Source organism: Camelus ferus, chromosome 35 (assembly GCF_009834535.1).
Source record: "Camelus ferus isolate YT-003-E chromosome 35, BCGSAC_Cfer_1.0, whole genome shotgun sequence".
NCBI lineage: Eukaryota > Metazoa > Chordata > Mammalia > Artiodactyla > Camelidae > Camelus > Camelus ferus.
In genome coordinates this window covers 5,435,278-5,460,373 of record NC_045730.1, presented here as the reverse complement: position 1 = coordinate 5,460,373, position 25,096 = coordinate 5,435,278, and the positions used below count along the sequence as shown (strand labels likewise).

The 25,096-nt window shown below is 38.7% G+C and overlaps 1 long non-coding RNA gene across 1 annotated transcript; it reads right to left on the bottom strand.

Moving 5' to 3' along the window:
• Positions 1-24,811, bottom strand: LOC116661516. The gene is made up of 3 exons (XR_004317401.1): positions 24,776-24,811; positions 22,331-22,337; positions 1-110 (listed from the first exon to the last, which is right to left on the bottom strand). It is a non-coding gene; the product is annotated as an uncharacterized LOC116661516 (long non-coding RNA).
• Between the last annotated feature and the right edge of the window lie 285 nt (positions 24,812-25,096).

Sequence of the window (25,096 nt, the reverse complement as noted above, 5' to 3'; positions counted from 1 at the left end):
CCGTCACGGAGGACAAGATCAACGCCCTCATTAAAGCAGCCGAAGCGAACGTCGAGCCTCTCTGGCCCGGCTTGTTTGCAAAGGCTCTGGCCGGCGTCGGCATCGGGAGCCTCCTCCGCACCGTGGGGGCCGGTGCGCCCGCAGGGCCCCGCCCCGCAGGAGGCCACGCCCCCCGCCCCGCCCCCGCCTCCCCGGCAGAAGGCCCCGCCCCCGCCGCCGCCGCAGCCCCGGCTGAGAAGAAAGTGGACGCGAAGAAAGAAGAGGCCGAGGAGTCTGATGACGACATGGGCTTTGGTCTTTTTTTACTAAACCTCTGCAGGAACACATCCAATAAAAAGCTGAGCTCTTAAAAAAAAAAAAAAAAAAAAAAGAAAAGAACAAATGAATGAACGAGTAGTGAATTATGCTGCTATTTAGAACAAGTTTTGGTTCTGGATTTGGACTGACCTAGGTTCAAATCCTGGACCTGCCATCTGTAAGCTGGGTGAAGCTGGGAACAGTATTCAGGTGCGCAGACACTTTAACAATAACGCTTATCTTACAATATTATTTGGAAAATGAATAAGCGTATGAACTGTTGGTACAGGTTTGTCGTTCATGTAGTGTGAATTCCCTTCCAGTTACAAAAGGGTAGGAAATCCTTTTCTAGTTGTTCTTTGGAATACATCAACAAGAGGAAACAGATGAAGATCCTCTCCTTGGTGTAGATTTATTCCAGTGTGGAAACACAGTAAGCAGGCAGGACTGTAAATGAATAAGTTACAAAGTGGGATATAAAAACAAAATGCTACGGAAAGAAACACAAGTGGAGCAAGGAGAGGGGTGTGTGGAGCGCCAGTGGGGTTGGGTAGCTTTATAGAGAGGACGCCATTCCTGCAAAGTCTTCTCAGACCAATCAGTACAAATGCAGATATTAAACAGCTTATGCATACTCCCTGAAAAATCAGTCCTGCTTGTAGGCCACATTAAATATTTTTCACTTTAGACATAAGAGGGCGTGGCCATTTGGGAGGTCCCAAAGCAGTCCTAGGGTTCTAAAACCTCTGCTTTAGTATATGCTTGTCTTAGGTCAAGTGATTTTTTTGACTGCTCAAAATACATAAACAAATAGGGATTTATTTTGTAAAAAGTCTCCCTTTATCTCAACTGTATACGCATCTCGGTGATGATTCTTTGGGGTACCATTTGTAAAACATCACTTCCTGAAAGGTGATGAGTATTTGGCTATTCACTGCCAGAATATTTATGGACAAGGTAAGTCATTCTCTCGAAGCTGTAATTCTGTCTTTACTCTGAACATGCTATGTAGCCATCTTAGGGTAAAGCTAACCTGTGACTATCAAAGATACCCACAGATATAGTGTTTTAAATCATATAAATGTTTATTTTTCACACATATAACACTTGGCTTGAGCTAATAAGTCAAGGGCCAGTCGGACTGCTTGGCTATAGGCCATCATTTAGGGACCCAAGTTTTTGTCCTGTACCCCACATTCCTATATGTAACTGCTGCTATATTGATTTTTTTTTGGGGGGCCAAGATTAGGGTTAGAGGTCAGGATGTGATTGGTGTCAATGCTGTAATGATTGTTGCCTGTGCTTTAATTATTGTTACCTATTTTGAATATTACTCCTATTTCTAAGTCCCTATACAATATGACCATGTTGGTCTTTCAAGACTGATTTTATGTAGCCATGCTCTCTTTGTGCACCTTGCCTTCTCCTTTTCCAGCATCTCTGTCCCTCAGTTACACCTGCTTTTTTTTTGGCTTGGAAACTCACCATGCTCTTTCTTGCTTATGCCTTTCTATCTAGAATGACATCCTTGTGACCCAGCCCTTTGCATATCTAACTCCTGTTCTTTCTGTGGCCCTCACCTTACAGGCCAGTTCCTTAGGGAAATCATCTGTGATTCCATAGGGGCCTCGGCCCACACTGGGTTGAATTCCCTTTTACATACAGATATGGTTCCCTGAATTTCTCCTTTGTGATGTTCGTGATCACAAGCTTGTTGTTGGTCTTTTCTGAGAGATGGAAAGCTTCCTAAGGTCAGGAGCTGTTTCTGTCTTGTTCACTGTTCCATAGTTTTACCCTTAACGTGTTGAGTTGAGCGGGCCATACAGGAGGTGCTCAGCAAGTCTTTGTTGAATGAATGAATGAGCAACTATGTTCCATTGTCAGAGAGGAAGTCTTCTCATAATATTTACATCTAACTTCTGAGATGAATTGAGTTTATTTTGGCTTCTTCATAACACCAACAACAATAACAACAAAAAATCAGCATTCAACGAATAGCTATCATTTACCAAGCATTATATGATGTGTTGAGAAACATACAATGACAAATAAGGTGATTTTTTTCCTTACAGAAATAGTTCAGGCATTTCGGAGCCTTCATGGCACTTGGACTTGACTTAATCATGAATGAACATGTACTAGAAAATGTTTGGTATAAAACTCGTATCAGTATACACTTAGTAAAATTTGAAATAAAAATTTCTGAATGGATATGTGGGGTTTGTTACCCTTATTTTTAAGAACCAATATGTCTCAGTTAAAGCTGAGGAACCTGGATTTAATTTCCCACTTGTGTTTAGTTTTCAGGTAGCCATCTTGTTAACAAAATCTGAAAATGGCTTACTTTTGATCCCACCATAGGTACATCAGTAACAGAGAAAGAGGCAGCTTAACATGATGGAATAAGCTCAGAGCACAAAGTAAATGGCCTGCTAGGAGCATCTTTAACTCTTCGACGTTACCTTTCACATCTGCACAATTATTAGACGAGACTAGATGAGCTTTCAGGTCTCATGAAAACAGCCTTGCTTTCAATTATTCTCAGTGCCCAGTGCACAGAGAACTTAAATGTATAATAATTCTTGCAGTGGGTTCCAGATTATTTATCCAAAAGCTAGGTTATGTGTTTGAGAATGTGTTGTATAATATTTGAACCGGAGGTCATGTGCAGGCTGTAAAATTTCCAATTTGAATCATTTCCATATCCACCAGGAAGCTTATCTGGATGAAATGAAGCCTCCATTTGTAATTGAATTCAGTACCTTCTTTAGATATAGATTTATGTAAATAATAAATTATTGACTGAATACTTTTCTTACTTTTATAGAATCTTTACTCATGTTTAAAACTTAGGCCCATCATTTTTATTAATCATCCCTGTAATGCTGATCACAGACCTCAGCAAGAGCACGAATTAATTAAAATTAGCTGCACTAACAATTTTTTAATAACCTTAACTTAAAAATACACGTGAATCCCTAACATGATAAAGCTTAAAGAAAATTATTACCAATTCTTAGTTGTTTTTTTTAAGTAGTGTTTTGAATTTTCATCTATTTATTTATTTATTTTTGCTTATTCTCTCCCCTCCCTTTTGCTCAATGTGTTCTGTCTCCTTTTGCTTCATCTTGCGTCTGTTTTTCAGTTTATTGCTCTGGTGATAAATTTTAATTTATATTTATGTTTTATTTCCAGAGTATTTATTCTGTTTGTTCCCACTGACTCACAGGCCAGGATGGTGATTGTTATACAGTAGTTTACTTTTTAAAAGAAATAGGACTGCTCAAGCAGCTAATACGGGAAGATGTATCGCCAGCCTGAATAATTGTGACAACCATAGACCGTATCAGTGTCTGTTTGTTTGCACAATACCCTCCTGCATTAAGAAAGCCGTCCCAGCTGTCTTGGGCTCTGGAGTCGCCCATTTCATCACTTGACACTGTGGCAGATGTTATGGATTGATAACAGACTTCACTTCATTCACTCCACATCTAAGATTACCTCTGGAAAAAAAATCTAATACATTATAACCCTCCCAGCCATTTGTTAAAAAAAAAAAGATCAGCAGTTTATTCCCCTCCTTAGCATTAAATTGTGTTTTTTCCCCCTCTTTGGATGTACATAGTATTTTAAAATGGCCATTTAACACATTCATTGCATGGTTTTCTGTAGGCAGGAAAATCAGTGGAAAGACAAGAATGTAATGATTTAATTGAATTAGGACCAGATCAGATTTAGAGCTGATGACTCATATTCTTTTTATACAAGAAAGATCCTGTTTGCCTTTAATGACAGAGATATGTGCTGCATTCACAGTCTCGTTGGAAATAAGTTCTTCTTGGTTTCTGAAAATCTGAAAAAGAAGAGCTCAGTCTGGGATTTGAAAGGAGGTATAAAATCTGTATTAAGTTGAACAGATTTCTTAGCCAAACAGCAGATTCTCCTCTTTAGTTTAGGAAAGTCAAGGATTCCTGTAAATGTAACACAAATAGGATTGACCATTGCTTAAAGATAGCTCAATGAAACAGTCTGAAGAGTGGGCATTTCCTACATACAAATAGATTTTATGGAAAAATGTGGATAAAAGTGAATAAAAATGTACAATGGGCCTGTTTCTTAGATGTGAAAACTCTTTGTGCACGAACAGTGTGATTTTATTGTTCAGGCTGCAGGAAAGTATGTGACTGAAGTGCGTTTCAGAATGAAGTGTGGCGAGAGGGGGAGTGTGGCTCAAGGACACCGTTTTTAATCTCAGCCTTGAACTGGGGTGCAGCAGCTTCAAGTCCGCCTTCCGCATTCAGGCAGTCTCACCTTCCTCCCATCTATTCCTAACTTAAAATCTGTTCCTCAGGGGCAGCTGTCAGTCTGTGAATCCTGCACGAATCCACGCTCCACCACCCGTAGGTAAGGTCATCAAATCCCAGAGTGGCCGGAGAGACTTAAGAGTACTGGGGCCAGGAGAGAAAAGAAGAGGGCACAGAAAATGGACATCATGTGACGAGACAGTCCCCATTAGGATGATTATTTCTCATCTTTTTCAGGTGCGTGGCATCTGAAAGTTCACAGGTTTTTTCACGTTTATGATGTCATTTTTATTTTGATCCTTCGTCTCACTTGAATGATGCACACAGGGCAGATTCGGCCCTTGGTTTCCAGGGAGGAAACCGAGTCTCAGAGAGAGGAGGCTCCTTTACGGTCTCCTGGATGGTCAGCAGCAGTTGCTAGTTTCAACCCAGGTCTCCCAGCGCCAAATCACTGTTCCCTCTCCTACAGTTTATGTGCTCTAAAGAGAGTGACAAAAGTCTTTTAAACAAAGGGAAGATTGCTCTTTTCTTCTTCTTCCTTCCTTCCACAGAGACCCAGGGAAACACTGGCAGGGCAGGAGATAGGGAGATGGGGCCACCCGAGCCCAGCTGGATCACAGCAGTGAAGTCCACACACCACATTGGTCTACACTGATGCAAGGGAATTCTGTGTTAGCAGCCGAGTTTTGAGCCCGCACTAAATAGAAAACAATATGCTGCGAATCTGAGGATCTTTGATCTGGGAATCTGAAAGTGTGCAGGATAGACGAGCTTTTTATTTATCTTATTAACATTGAGTTCTGACCAGTAGTTCAGAACCTCATGTTGACGGGGGTGGGAGAGGCAGTATTCTCGTCATGCTAACCGCCAGGCTCCGGCTTGCCCCCAAAGGCAGGCTGTCTGACACTTAGAAATGCACAGTCTAGCACTGCTGGGATGGTTGCAGGTTTCAAGCACTGCTCTGGAGAAGAGTTGATCCCTGGCATTGGGAATCCAGCAAAACAACATAGGACCTGGGCGAGTGGAACGATCATAGCTTCGATTCTAAAACGTACTGATCTCTGAGGAGGTGGATGTGGGGACTATGAAACGGAGGCACCTGGCAACAAGCTGTTCTCTTAAGTGCAGCCTCGGTAAAGTACAGGATTCTTCCCAACTCCCGTGCTGAAGGAACTAGAATGAGCCCCACAGAATTCTAGGTTTCCAATCCAGACAGTTGTCATGGACTGAATGTGATCCCACCCACCCACCCGAAATTCATATGTTGAAACCCTACTCCTCAATGCGACGGTATCAGGAGATGAGGTCCTTGCCAGGTAATTAGGGTTAGGTGAGGTCATGAGAGTGGAGCCACCTTAAGTGGGATTAGTGCCCTTGTAAGAGTCAGGAGAGAGCAGGCTTCCCCTCTCTCCTCTCTGCCACGTGAGGATAAAAAGAGAACTCAGTGGCCTGCAGCCTGGAGAGGACCCTCACCAGAACCCCACCGTGCTGGTGCCCTGATCCAAGACTCCCAGGCTCCAGAGCAGAATAAATGTCTGTTGTTGGTCAGCCGCCCAGTCTAAGGTATTTCTGTCAGAGCAGCTCGAACAGACTAAGACACCAACGTGGGCTTTGTACAGTCTCGATGAGGAGGCTGACGTGCCAAGTGGGAAAACAGAGACAAAGTTGTTATGTACAAACAAAAGCAAACCGTAATGTGATCAGAAAGGGAAAAGGGGGACTTCTAAGGACACAGATTCCCAGGACTAATCCTGTTTAAGGAAACTAGACTTACCAGGACTCCACAACGGGTGGGGCAGAGATTGTTCTGTATTCCCAGTTATGGTAAAGTTGATTTAGAAATTAGGAACAGTTGATTATGAAAGTGGCAGGCAGCAAGCTGTTCTAAGACTTGGTACCCTACAGGCGTAAAACTAGCCCTGAAGTTTCTGTGCTGTAAGCTGGGAAATGCTCGCTTCTGTATTTCATCACTTGTATATTATCGATGCTTTCACATTTGAGCACTGTAATGAGAGTTCATCTCAGAATCAGTGGTATCTCACAGTGATAGTGGTGCTTTTTTTTTTTTTAGTAACACAGTATCATTGTGCTTGTTGCAATAGAAGGTGTCTAAAATGTGATCAAATGATTGTCAGGTGTCTGCTATGAAATCAACAACCAAAGTAAACCCCACAAAAATCGAATGAATGAATGAATGAACAACTCTGGTGAGATCTCTAGATCCAGTCAAAAATAATCCAGAATCTCCTAGAAAAGTGGGTCTAAGAAGGAAGTAGACAGGGAGTGCCGATGGTGATGGGAGAAGTTGCTCAATCCGTTGATGTCTGAAGGTGAGAGGGTCCTGAAGAGGCAGCACCAGGCACATCCCGTGTGAATGTGATCTTAAAAAGGGAAATGCAGACTGGAAACTGGCTTAGATTGCATTCTCCACTTTATAAAATTGTGTGTGTTCCTGAAATGTCCTATGCTATGTTGATAAAACTTGAAAGAATGAGAGATGTAATAAACCCTGGGCAGACCTCTTTTGTAAAGTGAGTAAATGTTCTCCGTTTATCTATCCTATAAATTTGAATTGTCAGGTTGATATACACCTACACTTAAAATGGTAATGATGAGGATGATATGAAACCACTAATTAGCTCCAGCTCTGTGATCAGTCTTGTATATAACATAGTCAAAGATAAAACTCACGGCCTTAAGAAGTTTGCACTGTAAGACAGAGATAAAATGTAGAAGAGGGTTTGCTTTCTTAAGAGACCAGATGTGGAATGTCCTGGAGGTGAAAGTAAAATTTTAAATTGTTCTCTGAGTTGGCATGAGAAGGCACTCCTATTTTCCTCTGTATCAGGAACGTAGAGTGTTCTTTAACCCTCCCAACTAAGTTCTAAGTTTCCCTTGCTCTTCTCGGAAACACTGTGGTCTCTCTTCTGGTCCCTGACAGCAAGCTGTCAGTGGCAGCAGAGAGCGTCCCTCTCTAGGGTTTAATGGCCACACACAAAGTCTCTGGGCCCCTTAGGGAAAAGTTTCGTCTTCCCAACACATTTGTTTTGTCTTGCCCTGGCTGTGATTCTCTGAGCTACGTGATCGCAGTCAAAATACAGGGGATTTAACTGGTGATCTGAATTGCTCTCATTTTTTTTTTTTAAACTTCAGAGAAGGCAGACACTTGCTCTCGGAGAAATGGGGAGCTAAGGATCCCCATTTCCATAGTACTGCACAGAGGAAGAAGGGTTTGTCAGTGAGCACCTCATCAGTCTGCCGAGAGCAAACTGTTACACTTTCTCCCGTGCTTGAGAAATGCAAATGACCTGGCCTTTAGGGGTGGTGAGGGAATTGAAAACATTGATTAGGCAAAGGAGAATTACCACCTGGTTAAGGGTCTCAGTGACCTAAGGCAGCTTGTAGCTCCAACTGAAGTAGAATTAATTAGAGAGTCACATGATAACTTTGACAAAAAAGAAAAAGTAATGCGACTGATCAAGTAGATGTATGTAGATCACACACACATCCACATCCACCCCCTCCAGCCCCCCTACAGATATTTCCTCGAGAAGTAAAATGTTCAAATTTAAAAATTTAATAGAGGAACTGAAAAAAAAAAGATTGTCAATTTACAAGATGAAGTAAAATAAACCTTCACAACACAAACCAAAAAGCAAATACACAAAGAGACAGAAGAGATGAACAGCAGAGGGGAAAAGATAATAAGAAACTTGCAGGAGGGACCCAGGAATTACAGGAGTGAGAGGTTTGTGAGAAAAAGCAAATGGAATAGATGGGGTAAAAGTTATAATTATAGTATTAGCAAAAAAAAAAAAAGAAAAAAATCTGAACTGAAAACACAGAACAACACAAATACCCGTTAGGAGGGAGCAGTGAATAAATTGTAGGATGCTTACTAAATGAAACACTATATAACAGTCAAAATAAGTGAACGAGAGCAACACAACAGCTTGGATAAATGTCAGCATTATTAGTCACAGATTTCTGCATACAGTATGACATCCATTTTATAAATGGAGTAACACATTCAGTTTTTAAATTATGTATTTCAAGTAATGTATATTGATGCAATTAAAGTCTACAAAAAGGAAAGCAAGGAAAAATGAACACAGATTTTAGGATCATGCTCCTTTGGGTAGGGAAAAGTAGGGAGATGGGTTGGTAGGAGGGCAATATGATTAAATGAAGATTATTGCCAAGATCTTATTGCCAAAAATTTTGCCTGGTAACTTTGTGGGTTCTTGTTGCTTTATTAATTTTTCTTAAATTAGATTTCAGTGTGCCATGAACCAATGATAATAATTAAGTTAGTTTTCCTGCAACTGAAAATCTGTCACCACAAATTTTTAAGTAAAGATTGGAATAGATGACATTAGCAAATGAAAATGAACAAAGACATATAGAGTGGCAGACTATGAAAAGGTGGGAAATAGAATTCATGCCAAGAGCTTTAAACAGAATCAGGAAGACGTTCACATGTGAAAATCGCCACCACTCGCCATGACTGTAGGATTGTAAACTTTTGTGCACCAGACATAAAACAAAATGCATATGGAAGGTTATGCTAGTGATTGATGGAGAAGTTACCTACAAAATTATAGAGGAAGATGCCATGTTTTTTCTTTGTGAATGAACAGAAAAAAAAGCAAACTCAGAGATTTAAATAATATAACCAACAAGCTCAATGTAATAAATATTTTCATATAAAGCACTGTCCCAAGCAAAGAAAGAATATAAATTCTTTTCTTAGAGCCATGGAAGATTTGCAAGAATTGCTCACGTACTTAGCCTCAAAGAAAATTTAAATACATTCCACAGAGTAGAGCATTTAAGACCCACGTGGTGTGAGTGTAATCCCAGCTGTTAGAAATAAATAACAAAAATAAATGAAAACTTCTTAACTGCTTGGATTTGAAACACATCTCCCAAAGAATCTCTGGACAAAGAGGAAATTACAAAATAATTTTTTCAGGAAAGTATAATAAGAAGAAGAACACTTTATACCAATGTTGGCAACAAATGAAACGTGTTAAAAACAAAACCCAAATCTAGCGAATGCCAGTGTCACTGATGAGAAATCAATGGACACTGAACTGAGTGGCTGGGGAAGGAGTGGTTTCAGGAGACATGCTGCCAATGGTGTTGCTCCGTCAGGAGCGTCAGGGGAAATAATGTCAGGATGGGTTTTACGAAAAAATAGCTCTTAAAAGCCATGCTCTGAAGTGTTTGGAACAGCTTAAAAAAAAAAAAAAAAAAAAAAAGGAAAAGAAAAGAAAAAAGAACCGTGAAGAAACATGAGAATTGTTTGAGAAGGAGCACCTATAAGACGTGGGGCCACCTTGAAAATGTGGGTGAGATGACAGGTTGTAATAAAGCATGAGAGGCCGGGGCTCTTGGTGGGACAGAAAAGCAGCTAACGTGCGGCGTCTGTCCTATCTCTGCACATCTGCTGACGGCTGGCTTCTCAGACCCTCCAGAGCATGACCACCACGCAGCAGAAGGGCAGAAGGTTCACAGTCTTTTCCCCTCTCCTTCGCTTTCTCTTTGATGAACGCTTTGTGGGTGGGGAACATTAACAACAACACACACACACACACACACACACACACACACAAACAAGAGAGGCCGCACCACGGTGGTGGTGGAAGAGGGAGATGCTGCTTTTTTCCCCCCAAATCTGCCTTTGGTTCATTTGCTGAAAGCTGCAGTGAAGGACACTTGGAAAAGAAACCAGATCACCAGTTAAACTCCCTGTATTTTGACTATTTCAGTCTGCAGCAGTTTCTTTTTGACACGAGTGCCGCGGAGGTGTATTGTTGTGTCTGATAAAAGGTTGTTACTGGAACAAAAAAATGTGTTTTTTTCCTTACCATGTAATACGTAATAAAACTACTCTATGAAGTCTCAATGAACGCTCTCAGTTGAGAAAAATACAGACAATTTTCATTATAAGTGAACGTCTCCAATTCATTCCTTTTCTATGGAAGGAAGACATGGAACAGTAACTTACTGTGGGCCACATTTCATGAGATATCATCTATTCCATTATTCCTGTGTATGTTTCATATGAAAAAATGTTATGAAGTTTTTTTTTTCCCCTCACAAAAATACATATTCCCTTATCTCATTAAGTCCTATCTCACACAGCACCCATTCCCCTGCCGCCGTCCAGCCCCCCTGCTCCCTCAGCAGGGTCTCCCCAGATTGCATTGCTACTTAAAAAGTATAAAAGAAACGCATGTGTTTTGCTCACACACAGTCAGTCCATTATTCAATTTAAAATCTCAGGCAAATGTAGATGAAATTCTGAGAATGAAATGAACCTGGGTTCAGCTGACTGTGCCTGGTGAGATTTTGGAATTATCTCCCAAATGCCATGACTGACTTTTCTTGTTGGATGTAGAATGCAATATTTGTTTCCATTGGTTGTTGTATTTAAGCTTGGAGGTGACCTTATGCTGGTCAGAGCTGCCCATTTTTGTTCCCATTTCTGTGGTGCTGGGCACTCACGTGAGACGTGTCTGGGAGGATGTTACAACCTGGCAAATTGCATTTCATCTAATACATTTAACAATTTTGTGTGGTTGGGTCTTTATGTTCAGTTACAACATTACTACATGCATGTTTATGAAGATCTAAGTGCTGCAAAGCATGTAAACCAAAAATGGAAGGTTTTCTATTTCCTCTCTCTCTGCCAATTCACAGGTTACTCCTAGATAGTCACTGGTAAAGCTTTGGGATGTGTATTTCATACAGACACACACACACACTCACATGCAAATATTCATTCTTCTTTTTAAAATTATAGAACAATACTTTACATGCCTTTCTGCAAAGATAGTGTCTGCCTAGAACTTTATCAATTTCCATGTCACTACCTGTAGGGCTATTCCATTCTTTTGAATAGCTGTATAATATTATTTTTTCTTTCAAAATCAAAGCTGCAGTGAACATCATTTTTAAAAAAAGTTTAAAAAATATTTTAAAGAAATATTTTTAGTGTTTTTTCAAAAATATTTTTACCTTAAAAAATCAACTGCTTGACCAACAAATATGCACTTTTAAAGTTTGATAAAAGTATTTTTAAATTTTAATAAGATAAAATTTTGCTTTAAAAATGTTTAAATGATGTATAAAATTGTATCAGTTTACATTCTCTGGTACTTACTCTAATAGAGTTAATCAATGAATAAAAAATTTTTTCTTCTTTCTGACTCAATATAAATATCTTAGTGTTGGGCAAAAGATCCACCGGCTCATTTTAATGAATAAAAGTTGAAACCCTGTTGAAGAGGGTTTTAGTTATAGCTCTGCCCATCACTTATGTGCACAAGTGGCCACATTTATCCTCAGCATCCATGCTGTTCTGGTGAAGTTGAGAGCATGTGATGACCTGAGTACTCACAGAATCTCAGTGAACAAAAAAGAAGAAAGGTCATGTCCAATTAAAAGCTCAACAGAAAAAAATGCATTTAGCTGTTTATAACCTGCGCATCAACTCACATATCAATGAGATAATACGTCATAAGTAAGATGAGATGAGACGCAATCTCATTGGTGTCAGTTCATGTATATTAAGGTTGAGCCAAAGAAACGAAACTTTGTCCCCTCATCGTCATGATACTTAAAAGATTTCACACCTTGTCTCACGTACGTAGGCCATTGAGACATGAACGATTAAGTGATACAGTTCAGTACAATTTATAGACATTAGTGAAATAAAAAAGTTCACAGCAGCTGTGCTCATAAGAGGTCAGGGTCACGTTCGTGGGCAGGGGGCCCCCGTTACTGATTTACATGAAGACCTTCTGATGTCTTAATGCCTAAGTTTACCTGGAAAACTCTGGCTCAGGAAATACCATTTAAGAAAATTACATATTTTCTCTAGATGTAATATTAATTAGTATGCTGCCAGCAATATTGTATTTTGTGGAAGAAAATATAAAATGTTAAAAATGGAAGGTTTGTTACAATTCAAGAAAAAATTATATTGAACTCTAACTATCTGGTTTAACCTATAGAGACACAGTGGCCTTATTTAACCACATGTATGCTTTCCTGCTAATATCAAAATAGGTTCTATAAATGTCAGTGAAAGAATATCATTCACACATTCTTACACATCTTAAAAGCATGTGTGCAAAAGCGTCATGAAGTGCTTCCTTTGAGGAATCAAAACAAAAACATCATTGATTTATCTTTGTCATGTATAAGAGGAAAGAAACTCAGCAAGCTTGGGAGGCCAAATAGCAATCATAAAATCTAGTCACTGAGTGACTGACAACGTTGCCCAGCCTCATCACTGAAAACCATGACCTGTGGTAAGCCATGATGCGGTAGCCATCTAGTCAATAAGGACGTTTTGAATTTCTACGTTTGAGGTCGAGACAAATCTATTTTCTTAGCAGCTTCCTTGAGAATCTTTGTTATTAGCCTGTATTGGGATGACACTTCAATAAGTTAACGACAATAATAATATGACAACAATAGTAACAGTAAACCCTTTTGTAGCACTAACTGTGAGCCAGGAATAGCTATAAACATTAATTAATTTAATGTTTCTAAAGTTTCTTTACAGGTGAGTGAGGAAAATGAGAAGAGAGGTTAGGCAATCTTCCCGATGTCACACAGCAAATAAGGGACAGTGTAGATTTAAAGCAGACTATCTGGCTGCAAGTCCTTGCTGTTATCCACATCACCGTATAATCTCTCTTCTATGCCTTGACAGACAGGTTGAGCCCTTTAACATGTAGATATTAGCTAGTATCAATTTTTCAGAGAAGATAGATACACAATTGTTGGATAGAAACACAATTTAACAGCTTTCCAAGAAAATAGTTCTAGTTAACATTGAATGGCTTTTTTTTTTTCCTTTTCATCTCTCAACTCATTAAGTGACTAATTGGAATAATCTTTACTATAATGATGGATTTGATAACTTGGTCAATTCAAAGATTAATAATTTTGTTTCTAACGAATATATACATGATATCAGAATCTATACACATGCTAGAAAAATGAAATAGAAACTTGAAAATTCCATAGTTTCATTTATGCAAAAAATACTGTTATAAAGAGGCAAATGACGCATACAAAGGCAATTACTCATATGCTCAGAAGTCAGGTACTCTTAGCTGGAATAGACGTAAATCTGGAGCTGTAAGGCTTATCTATGTTAATATCCTAATGTGCCCTGCAGATCCTCCTATTAGCTTCAAGACATTCAAGAATATCTTGAGAGTGAAGGTCACTCATATCATTATCACTTATCTGGAGAAGCTTCTTTAGAGTGTATTCTATTATGATCCATTGAAGATTGATTATTGAGCCATCAGATAGGCGCTCTACCAATTAGCCAAATATTTCTCTCTAATCCATTTGCAAAATAACAAACAATGCAGAATCAACGTGGTTAGGCATCATGGGAAATACAGCCCTGTCTTGTTTATCTGTGGTCGCAGCTGTAATGCCAGTTATGAGACTGAGTAATCGTAGTGGTTCAGGAGTCAGTTCCCAAGCTGAATTGTAAAAATTGGAGTTTAAGTTTTGATTCTGAGCTTCAAAATGTTTATAAAATTGCACTTATAAAATCAGAAACAGTAGGGAAAAAAAAGGAAGCATCGAACTATTTGTCATAAACTCTAGGAGTAAATATGAGTCCATAGTATGGGGAGAGGAACCTGAACTAGAGAAAGCAGAACTGAGAAAGAAAAATTTGGCTGTATATTTAAGGTGATTTAAAACCTTTAAGTAGCACTCCTGTGGGAAAGCAAGTGAAGCTGAGGGAGGCATTTGGACATTAAATCCATTAAATTGCACCAAGCCACACCCAAATGAATGAAGAGCAAATCTCTTTAAGAATCCAGAAGAGCAGTAGTGTTTAAGGATTTTGTTCCCCCAAGTTACTTGTCTGAGAGTACAGGAAACGGTGACGCAGTGTGTACATTTGAGTTCTCGCATCGTCCTCCTCTTGGAAATTAGAGTTAAAAAGCAAGTCTGCAGTCACTGTGCCCTTGGTTAGTGGCTCAGATTCCATGACGTGCTTCACCCTAACCAGCCCCCATCAAGCTGAGCGTCTGCCTTGTTGGTTGATGTTCTCGTATTTTCCCACCCCCTCTATACACCATGTACTTCTTCAGGTTAGTCCATAACTGTTTTCTTTTCTCCTCTTGCTCCAACTAGAAAATAAATTTCACTCACATGTTCACGTATCCTAGGAGAAAACTGCATTTGAGTTCAAGATCAAGTGAAATCACTTACATTTCTCTCCCTCTCTGTCTCTGTCTCCCTCTCCCTTTCTCTCCTGGGCTTTAAGATTGAACACCGTGGGTTTTCCTTTAATTAAAGACTTTCCAGGAGTTGTTTTTCTAAAGCCTGGTCTCATATACGTAACCAATCCCAAGCACATGTATGTGTATGTATATATATATATATATGAAAAGAGAAGCAGTTCACTTGTTGATATATGTATGCGTGTAATATATAATTTTGGCACCAAAAATTATGGCAGTTAAGTCCTTCTCTGACCAGGTAATTCTAACTAAATAATCTGGAATGGCCAAGTGGCGTCTATCAAAGTTAGATAACTCACTTATGTAGCATTTTTTTTTCATGCATAGGCAAAGCCCAATGATTAAAGCAGCTGGAAATTCTTCTTTTCTGAGAGTTGTAAGAACACAATATGGCCCTTGTCACCTCCACCTGTGAAGAAATCATGTTCTAAAATAAGTGAGTACTTTTAGGACGGAGAACACTGGGTGCAGATTTTGCTAAAACTTGGTACTCCAGTCGACAGCAGCCTGGAGATACCAGTGTCATCTGTGTGCACACATGTGATGGTGTGCTCCAAAGCTTGTCTCCCCACCTCCCTTCCCTCTTGGCTCTCCACTCATGCCCATCCCCGCCCCAGCCTACACATCCAAAGAATAAACTCTGAATTTGTCTTTTGGGTATGGCAGAAACACTGTGTTGTTCATCCATCTCTGAGTTCCCACAGCTGGATATACAGCAGATGTGTAATCAGTATTTTTCGAATCTTGTGTAGCTAAATGAAAAGTTAGATAACCATGTATAGCAATAGGTTTTACGCAGAAAAAATGTGCATTGCAAAGAGCTTAGGAGTAAGTACCAGATTCCAGAGGCCAACGGGGCAGGGAGTCACAGGATAACGTAGCCCACTGCGGACCTTTGTGCAGTCTAGTCTGACTCTCTGCTTCTCCCTCTGGCTTCATGTTTGCTGAACTCATATATTCTACAAACACCATCTTTTCTAATGCTAACAACTATATTGCAGCGAGGAATTACTCTCCACGTTTTACTACCAGCAAAATGCTCAGTGGATGAATTGCAGTCAATAAAAAACACCCCTCTTATCCAGCCATTAAACAGTTTCCTGTTTAATCCCAACTGAAAGTGATTTCTCCGTCCACACAGAACGGTATCTCAGAAGTTGCTGGTATTTTTTTTCCCTGCATTTCCCCATCTAGTATTGAAAATACCTTTTCTCACAGGTCCAAGGGGTTCCCCCACGAATAGGACAGTTGGTCCGATAGCCCAGAGTTTTGTAGCCTTGTTTCCCCATGACCCTTGATTGTAGCAGAGATACTTGGATGGATAGAGAGAGAAATTTGAGTATGTACAGTATGCGAAAATGATGGACCATGACTTCTGTGCATCTCTTGCTACCCCCAGGTCTCAGTATGACTGTGGCTCAGTCTGATGTGTGCACCTGTTGCTTCATCACCCCATAACCTTCTTACATGGTAGATTAGTTCATATTCTCATAGTTTTCATGGGTCAGAGAAATAAAAGCTAAGTCAGTGAGTGACCCCATGTTTCAATCTACTCCATTGCTCTTCTTGTATGATTTAATGCAATTATTATCTATAGCATAGTTAAACTTTGCAGAAACTCTCAATTCACCCTAAAAACACCAGAGTCTAGTTTTCCATTTGAAATATAAATCAAATCCAGCAAATACAGGGACAAACTATGTCCCCTTGGCACCCATGTTTCATTACTCTGCTGAATTTAATTGAGCGGAGTATTTTTCATGTCCCTCTGTGGTCTGAGAGCTGTAACCTCACTTTGTCAAACCATATCTGGTTATACAATATTTTAGATGCAGACTTTAAGGAAATCATTACTGATATGTAATATAGAAGATTTAAAAAATTAATGCATGGATTTTAACCTGGGGTGAAGATCATACAATTCCATGTAGGATGAGTTAATGTATATGCTATTCAAATTCCTACAGTTCTCTTAGGGTCTCATGACTGAGAACTAAACACCTCTATTTTACTTTTTAAATAATTCAAGGAAACCACCCATCTCTAATCAGAGATTACAGATTTTATTAGACCAAAGGCATGAGGGAAAGCATTTCAACTGCAATTAGTAAGTTTTAAAGTTTAGTATTGGGTCAATCTGTAAGAACATATCAACAATCGGTGATAAATTCTGTTGTTAACTTTCTAACTTTTAGCTTTATTAAATGATAAATGTTTACTTACAAAGGATTCTGCTGTGGCAAGAATGAACAAAGACTTAAGTAAATTCAGTTCTTATACTTTCACATATATCTGATATCAAACTCAACCAAAACCATTATTTAAAAACCTTAAACAAAATGAATTATTTAAAGAAGTATTTTACTAATGTGAGAAAAACATCCAATAACTTAAGTGATGGACATTTTCATGGACTTTTACACACGAGGTGTCCTGGCTGCCTTGTTATTTATCTGGTCTGTGTTTCCTGCGTAATGATCAACTCTCAATTATGTAAATATTTTTTTATCATCATTTTATGAAAAACTGAGAATTGAATTATTGTAGTAAATCATCAATGTTTATTTTTTAGCAGACCATTCTTAAGGCTTTGCTTGCTTTTTTTAGCTGTGGTCAAGTTGAGCATTGTGAAAATAGTATAAAACTGTTACGAGTTTTTAACATGGTTTTTGTGATAAGACATTTGTTTTCCTTCTGATAGTACAAGATAAAGTATACTTATTAATAGCATTCATCTTTACTTCTACTTTTGAAAATATGTAAACCTTAGTACATAACTGGAATTTCTTCTGTAACCCCTATAATGTTGGTTAAAGAGACTTTGCATTTTCTATCACTGGAAAATCATTTTTAAGTTGTTGACTTTGCTTGTTCACTATCTTTTAATCGTACCTCCCTTCAAAAAATTTAATATATCTTAGTGATTTGGCACAAAGCATAGCTATAAAAATACAACAATTTTACAGTAATGATTTTTTTTCTTTCTAAAAATATTGGGTTAATGTTAGATGCACAAATATCGAGCATATTATAATAAAAAAGTTGGTGTCACGAAACTATAAAAATGAATGAATCAGTACTTATGGAACTATATGTAGTGAGAAGGTTGTAATTCTCAGCAGGAATCAGGGACCAAATGCAGTAATAATAAAAATAAAGAAGATCTTGTGGTAGTGCACAGCGAAAAAAAAAAAGTGACAATGAATATATGTATGTTCACATATGGCTGAAAAATTGTGCTCTACACTGGATTTGACACAACATTGTAAAGTGACTATTACCCAATAAAAAAATGTTAAAAAAGTAAAAATAAGGAAGAAATTTTGTCTTTGGAGAAACAAATTATTCTAAAAATTTCAATCTGCCAATCAAGTTCATTTTTTTGTGTGACAAAACTGTTAGTAATCTAACATCTACTTAATTAAATTGTTCTTGCAGTTTGTATAAACTCTGATAGTAGTGAGTACTGTATGTACTAGAAATAATGCTTGTCTGTTTTAAAAGCCACTGGAGATAAACAAGATTATACTGTATAGCACAGGGAAATATATACAAGATCTTATGGTAGCTCACAGCAAAAAAAAAAAAAAAAAAAAAAAAAAAAAAAAAGGGACAATGAATACATAGATGTTCATGTATAACGGAAAAATTGTGCTCTACACTGGAATTTGACACAACATTGTAAAATGACTATAATTCAATAAAAAAATGTAAAATAAAAAAAGTCACTGGAGATTTGTCTTTTCCATAAAGCTTTCCTGGGCATCCTTATTCATTCTTAGATGTATGGTGAATAGTCCTCTCCTGATCTTTATTACCATCTTTATTACATAAATTCTATGTATTTCTGTTATTGATATATGGCAATAATTATACATTTGTATTTGGGCTTCTAATTTTTGTGTTATCTTAAAGCTTTAAATCCTATATTTTTATCATTCTGTGTGGGTTTTTTGATATATACTTACTCTTTGATTTCATAAATATTTCTATTAGCTCTCTAACATATGTGTGTATATACACACATATATAATATTTCTGTACATCCACCACATAGATAAAGCACACCACTCTGAGAGGCAATGGGATGATTTAGAAATAGCTACTGCCAGCCTCAAAGAGGTACTGCCCGGTTAGGAAGATGCACTTCGGATGAGGAAGGTAATGCAATATAGAATATGTTCATGCTGATAGAGAGGAAAGTATGAACTCTTTTGTATATTCAGAAGGGTACAAGTCTCCTTATGTTGAGATGAGCAAGAAAGAAGTGGCTTCTGATTTACATTTTAAAAGAGAATAAGAATTTGGCCATGTAGAAATATTAAAGAATGAGGCACCAAAGAGACAAAACAGAAAATCCCCTGTGCTTGGAGATTTCGATACAGGGACAGCAAATATCTTGGTTTGAGAATTAGGTTTTAGTAAAAGGAGGACTCAGGGGGAAATGGCATGTAGCAAGTTTGAATGGAGTGGAATTTGGAGGCTTCTTGAATACAGGGATACAAAATTTGGACTCTCTTTGAAGGTCAGCAGGAGAGCCAAGCATTAGCTGTTTGTATCTCTTGCTGATTCTCTGAAGCTACCTTCTTTTTGGAGGTAAAACTATAATTTTATACTTTCCATATAATTTTTGCACATGGAACTCATATAACTTGGGATCCAAAACCTTCCTCCAGTGATATAGCCAAAATAGTGGGGGTTCTGAAGGGTCAACCCAATGCAGCACACAATATTAAGCAATAATTATCGGGTCAGACCTCCAGTAGTCGGCATCGGTATGCCTGCCAAAGACGTATCTAAATATATCCAACCACTTTGCCCTACAAGTTAGCTTAGAAATCTTGATAAAGCAGGCTCTCTGGAAGTTTGTTATTTCCTTTCTGACATGCACAAAGCAGAATTTACTCAGAATAGCCTTTCCCCTAGTATTTTGATATATCTGCTTCTGAAACTAGGAAGTCGCTGTTATGTAAAAATATTCTTCCCCTTAAATATCCGTATGGCATTATTAAAAAAATCCAAACAAAAGCAATTAAGTAGCCTTGCTCTCCCCCCCACTTATTTAATCTCCCTATCCATTTGATGCTAATTGGGCACCTACTGTATACCTGATATTATACAGCATGACTGGAACACCAAGAAGAATACATTTTTGTCCTCCAAGAACTCTCGTCTGCTAGAGAGGACACACATGTTACAGTTGCGATGAATTGTAAGAAATGCTACAGCAGAGATAGGAAATACTCTCTGAAAGGCCCCCAATACCTTTTTTAATAATAACATTAATCAGAATAATGCAATCCACTCATTCATATAAACTGCCTCTAGCTCTGTGCTCATAGCGCAGTGGCAGTCTGCTTTGTAACTGTGCTGGTTCAAAGCCCTTTCTGTTGCATTACAAGGTCAAGTAGAGATTCCAAAGGGAAGCCTATGTTTTCAGTGCCCAGCCCCCAATTCTTCCTGTCTGTGAATGAGATTTTACACGCTGTGTGGTCTATTGCCTTGGAGAACTAAATTGTGATGGACGGACGAATCAGACAAGGAAAGTTCTGGTTTATTAGCAGCTTACATTATGAATTCTGACTGCCAGTCTCTATGCTGTTGGACACAGGGGTTTATGCAACTGTTTCTATGCATTTGCTGCAAATTTTAACATAATTCATCATTTTAGTGCCTGAGTTCTTATAAAGCCTGATTTAGAAATAACAGTCCCAAAGCAATGAAAGTCTTAGTCATTTGCCTTAGGTCAAAAGGTGATCTTTATGAAAGTGGAATTCAGAATCGTAATTCTTCTATTAGAAAATGAAATGAAACTGAAAATTTTAATACCTTCTCCTCAATAAATTTCCCCACATACAGGTTATTTTGTTTAAAAAATATTGAATGGCAGGGAAAACTTTAATTAAGACTGTAATCTTCTGCTTATTCCACTTGAACGATCCTTACAGTTGGCAAATTCCTCACATTATGATTTTTTTTTTCTCATTGACTCTATTTGTGTGGGTCTAACACACCTTTCCACAGTTAAAAAGATAGCAGAACTATAGAAGCTGACACGCAGACTTGCAATGATCCTTATCTCCCTTGTGGTAATATGATTCTGCTGTGTGACCAAGACTCTGGGAACCTTACCTCAAACCCACATATCAACAAGATACTGGATCTTGAATAACAAATTAGGAGAATGAGAGTGAAAAGCAGAGAAAGTGTCCTCTTCAATAATAGAAAAATCACTCCCACACAGAGGCTTGTCCTCCGTGAGCACAGTGGTCCCCTACGGGCTATGCCTCTTTAATTTTGAGAAAACTTTTAGTTAACTTTTCCTCCCTGAAGTCAAGGTCCCTCCAGAGAGAGAGCGTTTATGATGTTCTCATATTCTTCCGGCGACCCCTTCTGCCTTGTGGTCCGAGCCAAGTCACGGGGGTGATGCTGGTCGGCAATGGGTGTGCTGCCATCCCCAGAGTTCCCAGGCCCCCGCGTGTCTGTCACTCTCAACTCAGGGAGTAGGTGTTCTCTCCTTTTGACTCTTTTATCTGTTCTCTAACATCATTCCTTGTATCTGCCTTTTCTTCCCTATTCTGAGGGGTTATGATTTACGAGCGTGAGAACAGAGGAAAAAGCACCTTATCCCTGCAAAGTTTTGTGAGATGTTATTGAGACTTTTCTAGGCTGACCAGTTCCAAAGATCCAGGAATTCATGCATGGAGTGTATACCCAAGGCAAAGCAACCCTGAACCCAAGTAATGGGGTAGAAGATAGTCCTCTATGGACCTTACCTTAACCAGATGCAGATAATGTGGTCAGGTTTCTATAGGAACAGCCTGCTTCTTCAATTCAATAATGAAATGAATGAGCTCCTTGAAGGAAAAGAGACTATGGCACAGACAAAGCATCAAAACTTTTTTTTCCCAGAACTTCTTGGATTTTTCCAATTGACTGGATTCCAGCTTTCCAAGCACATGCCATGTTTTCTGTGGTAATCGAGCAATTTGTTATCAAACGGTGTTAATCCATCAGAATCCTGGGCATAATACCATTAATCTAAATAAATCAAATATAGATTTAGACACGAAACTATGTCATAAAAACCAAGATGGATATGGGAGATATTTTCTGTTTACGGATTGCGTATCTGTTTGTGGTGTTACATGGACTCAAGTTCTAATGAGACGTTATTTTTTCCATACTATGTTGTGTTGCCTGAATCATTGAAATAACTCATAGTGTAATTTAAAGGACAATCTCATTAAATAATTTTTTTGATGCAGGATTCTAGGAAAGTATACAGAAGCACCTAATACACAAGGTCAAGGCAGCTATAATACCTCATAGAAATGTTTCTTTGTAGTCCCGTGTATGGCCTTTGATTTATGCTATCTGGCACTATTTCCAAGTGTCTTCTTTTTTTCCGTCAAAATTGCTTTATCCCTACACAGAGCGGCTTCTACTTACTAGTCCTGGTAGTGGATGGAATTCTTCCCCTTAAAATAAGTGGTAATTTTTAAACCTTTTTAAGGGACGACTGGAAAAGTACCATCCTATTAGCAATAGTTAGGGAGGGTTGGAAAAAGTGTGGCTGAAAAAAACCAAATCAATATCCTCGAGCCTTTATTCTTGTGCTCTTTCCCTTCCCCTAATGACACGGATGTTACATGGCATCTGTTAGTTTTCACTGGGAATGTGAAGATGGAAGATACGATTTCAAAAAAATACGATTCCCCAAGGAAATACTGAAAAGCAGTGCAAACCCAGCCAAGGCAGAAGTCATTAAGTGAATCCCATAAGCTACGTATATAAGACATTGCAAGTAGAGAGTATATATGAACACAAAGAGGGACACTGTCTATAATGTCCGGAACATTTGCAAAATATACTTCACTAATTATGCCAAAGGGAAATTTAATGGACATTAGACTTTTCTTGTGAAAGTAAGTAAAAAAAAATCCATTTAAACATTTTATTCTGTATTTTTATTGGGGCAGGGAGAGGAGATTAAAAAAATGATGCAGAATTGGAAAAATGAAGTAATCATTTAAGCATCTTTGTCTTGCTTTTAGACTTGTCGTTCCTACTGAAGTGAAAGTAAACGTGAAACATGGCTTGGGTTAAGAGGTCACAGAAAAACAAATTTAAAGTCTTAAGGCCAAAGTATTCATGGCAAAATGCTTGTGGAGTTCTATAAGAATTCAAAATCCTATTGAAAGTCTTGAAGACCCCAAGAGGGCATAGAGGCAGACTGCTCAGGTCACAGAACTCAGAAGAAAAGGCTCTGACTGAAGTGTTCTAGGGGATTTGCCAGGTCCCAGGCCACCGCCTATCTGTACATAGGGGAAAGCATTTCTGTTGTTACCTTCAGGGTCAGTGGAATCTTCAGTCTGCTAGTGCTGGTGGGACCATCATGGGACCATCGTGGGAGTCAAATGGCTACAGCATAGTAAAGGGGAAACAAAGTTAGCCTGGGAGAGTAGAGGCTAGGGGCAGGCTCACACCTGACTTTGTGGGTCGTGGCTAAGAGTCTGAATTTTATTCTAATGGGAACACACCCTAGGTTCTGAGCTGGGATGGGTGTGTGGGGAGCAACATGGTCCAGTTTGCATTTTAAGAAAATGACCCTTGGTGCAGTGGGGAGCAGTAATTGGAACAGTCAGGTTTGGAAGCTAAATGCCCAGTTAGAAATCTGCTTCTTCCTATCACCTGTTCCAAGGACTGCAGCTGTGGTTTGCTGTATCCGAAAGAACAGAGATATAAGACTGAAAATACAGCCTTAGATTAGATGCAGGGGAAGAAGGAACAAGAGGACAGAAAGGAAAGCCTAGATTCTGACTTGAGTCCCTGTTTGGGTGGTAAGGCCATTTATTGAGATGAGAGCGATGTTCGGTGGGTTTATAAGCTTGAAAAGTAAAAATCAAGGAGTATATTTGGATGTACTAATCGGAAACACCTATGGATAACAAAAGAATAGGTAATACTTATCATGGGCTTCACCATGTGCTGCTCAGAATTTTAATCTGTTTTAATTAACATATTTATACTTAACAATAACTTTGCTACAATTACTGTCCCCATTTGACACATGAGAGAACTGAAGCTTAAAAATGTCAAATAAAGCATTCTTATGTGACATAACTAAGAAGCACTGAAGTTGGAATTCAAACCTATGTAGTCTGACTCCAAAATCCTTGTTTTTAAAAATTTCATTTATCCCACCTGTCCATTGACTACATTACTTAGTTAAGTAAGCGGCTGTGCATATGAACTTGAAATTCAGAAGAGAAGGCTCTACTGTAGATATAAACTTAGGGAGTCTTGATTACGAGGACGGTTTCAATGGAGCAAAGACAGCGGTAATGCATTTGAGAAAATAAGAAGACATGAATAAGAGGGCAGCATACATGGATGATCCAGCAAGTTTATCTCTGGAGGAAAAAAAAGAAACAAATTTCCCTGAAAGGACCTTGGAGTTAGGGAGGTTTTGTGTTTTACTTCCTTACTGGTGTCTATTTTAAAGATGGAGCATATTTTGTATATGAAGGAACCAAGGCTGTCTAGACGTTTATTCAATCATTTAGTAGAAGAGGCTTGTGATGCAGAAGAGAAGGAATAACTGAAGGAGCAAGCCCCTCCGAACAGCACGCTGATGGAGCTAGGACTGAGGGTTTACTGGTAAAACTCAGGGCTAATCTCTTTTCCTTTTTTTTAATGATGAATGAGGCAAATTCATTAATTGAGAGAGCTGAGTAAAGACGAGATGGGATGAGATGAGATACTATACTACAGCTCTGTTTTGGTCCCAGGTACTCTCTTTAGGGATGAGACTTAATTCTCTGAAATGTCATAGTAGTGATATAATAGAATTCGGCACAGTGAACACAAACACACAAGAGCACAGGCATGCACACGCGCACACACACAGCACCCAGCGTTACAGAATCTAAGGATGGCGAGAAGCATGGTATTGCCAACTGCATAGAGAACAGCTGAAAAGTTCAGAAAAGAATTTTTTTTTAAGACCATCAAGTTATACTTTAAAAAAGATTGTTAATAACCTTTTAAACAATGTAACCCTGAAACATCAGGTTTTTCCTGAAGTTCTGAGTACAATATCGCTGGCTGAAAAATGAAAAGAACTCTTGATCACCACAAAGTCCTTTTTTTTTTTTTTTTTTACTTTAGTTTTCTTAAACATTTATGTCCAGTGGA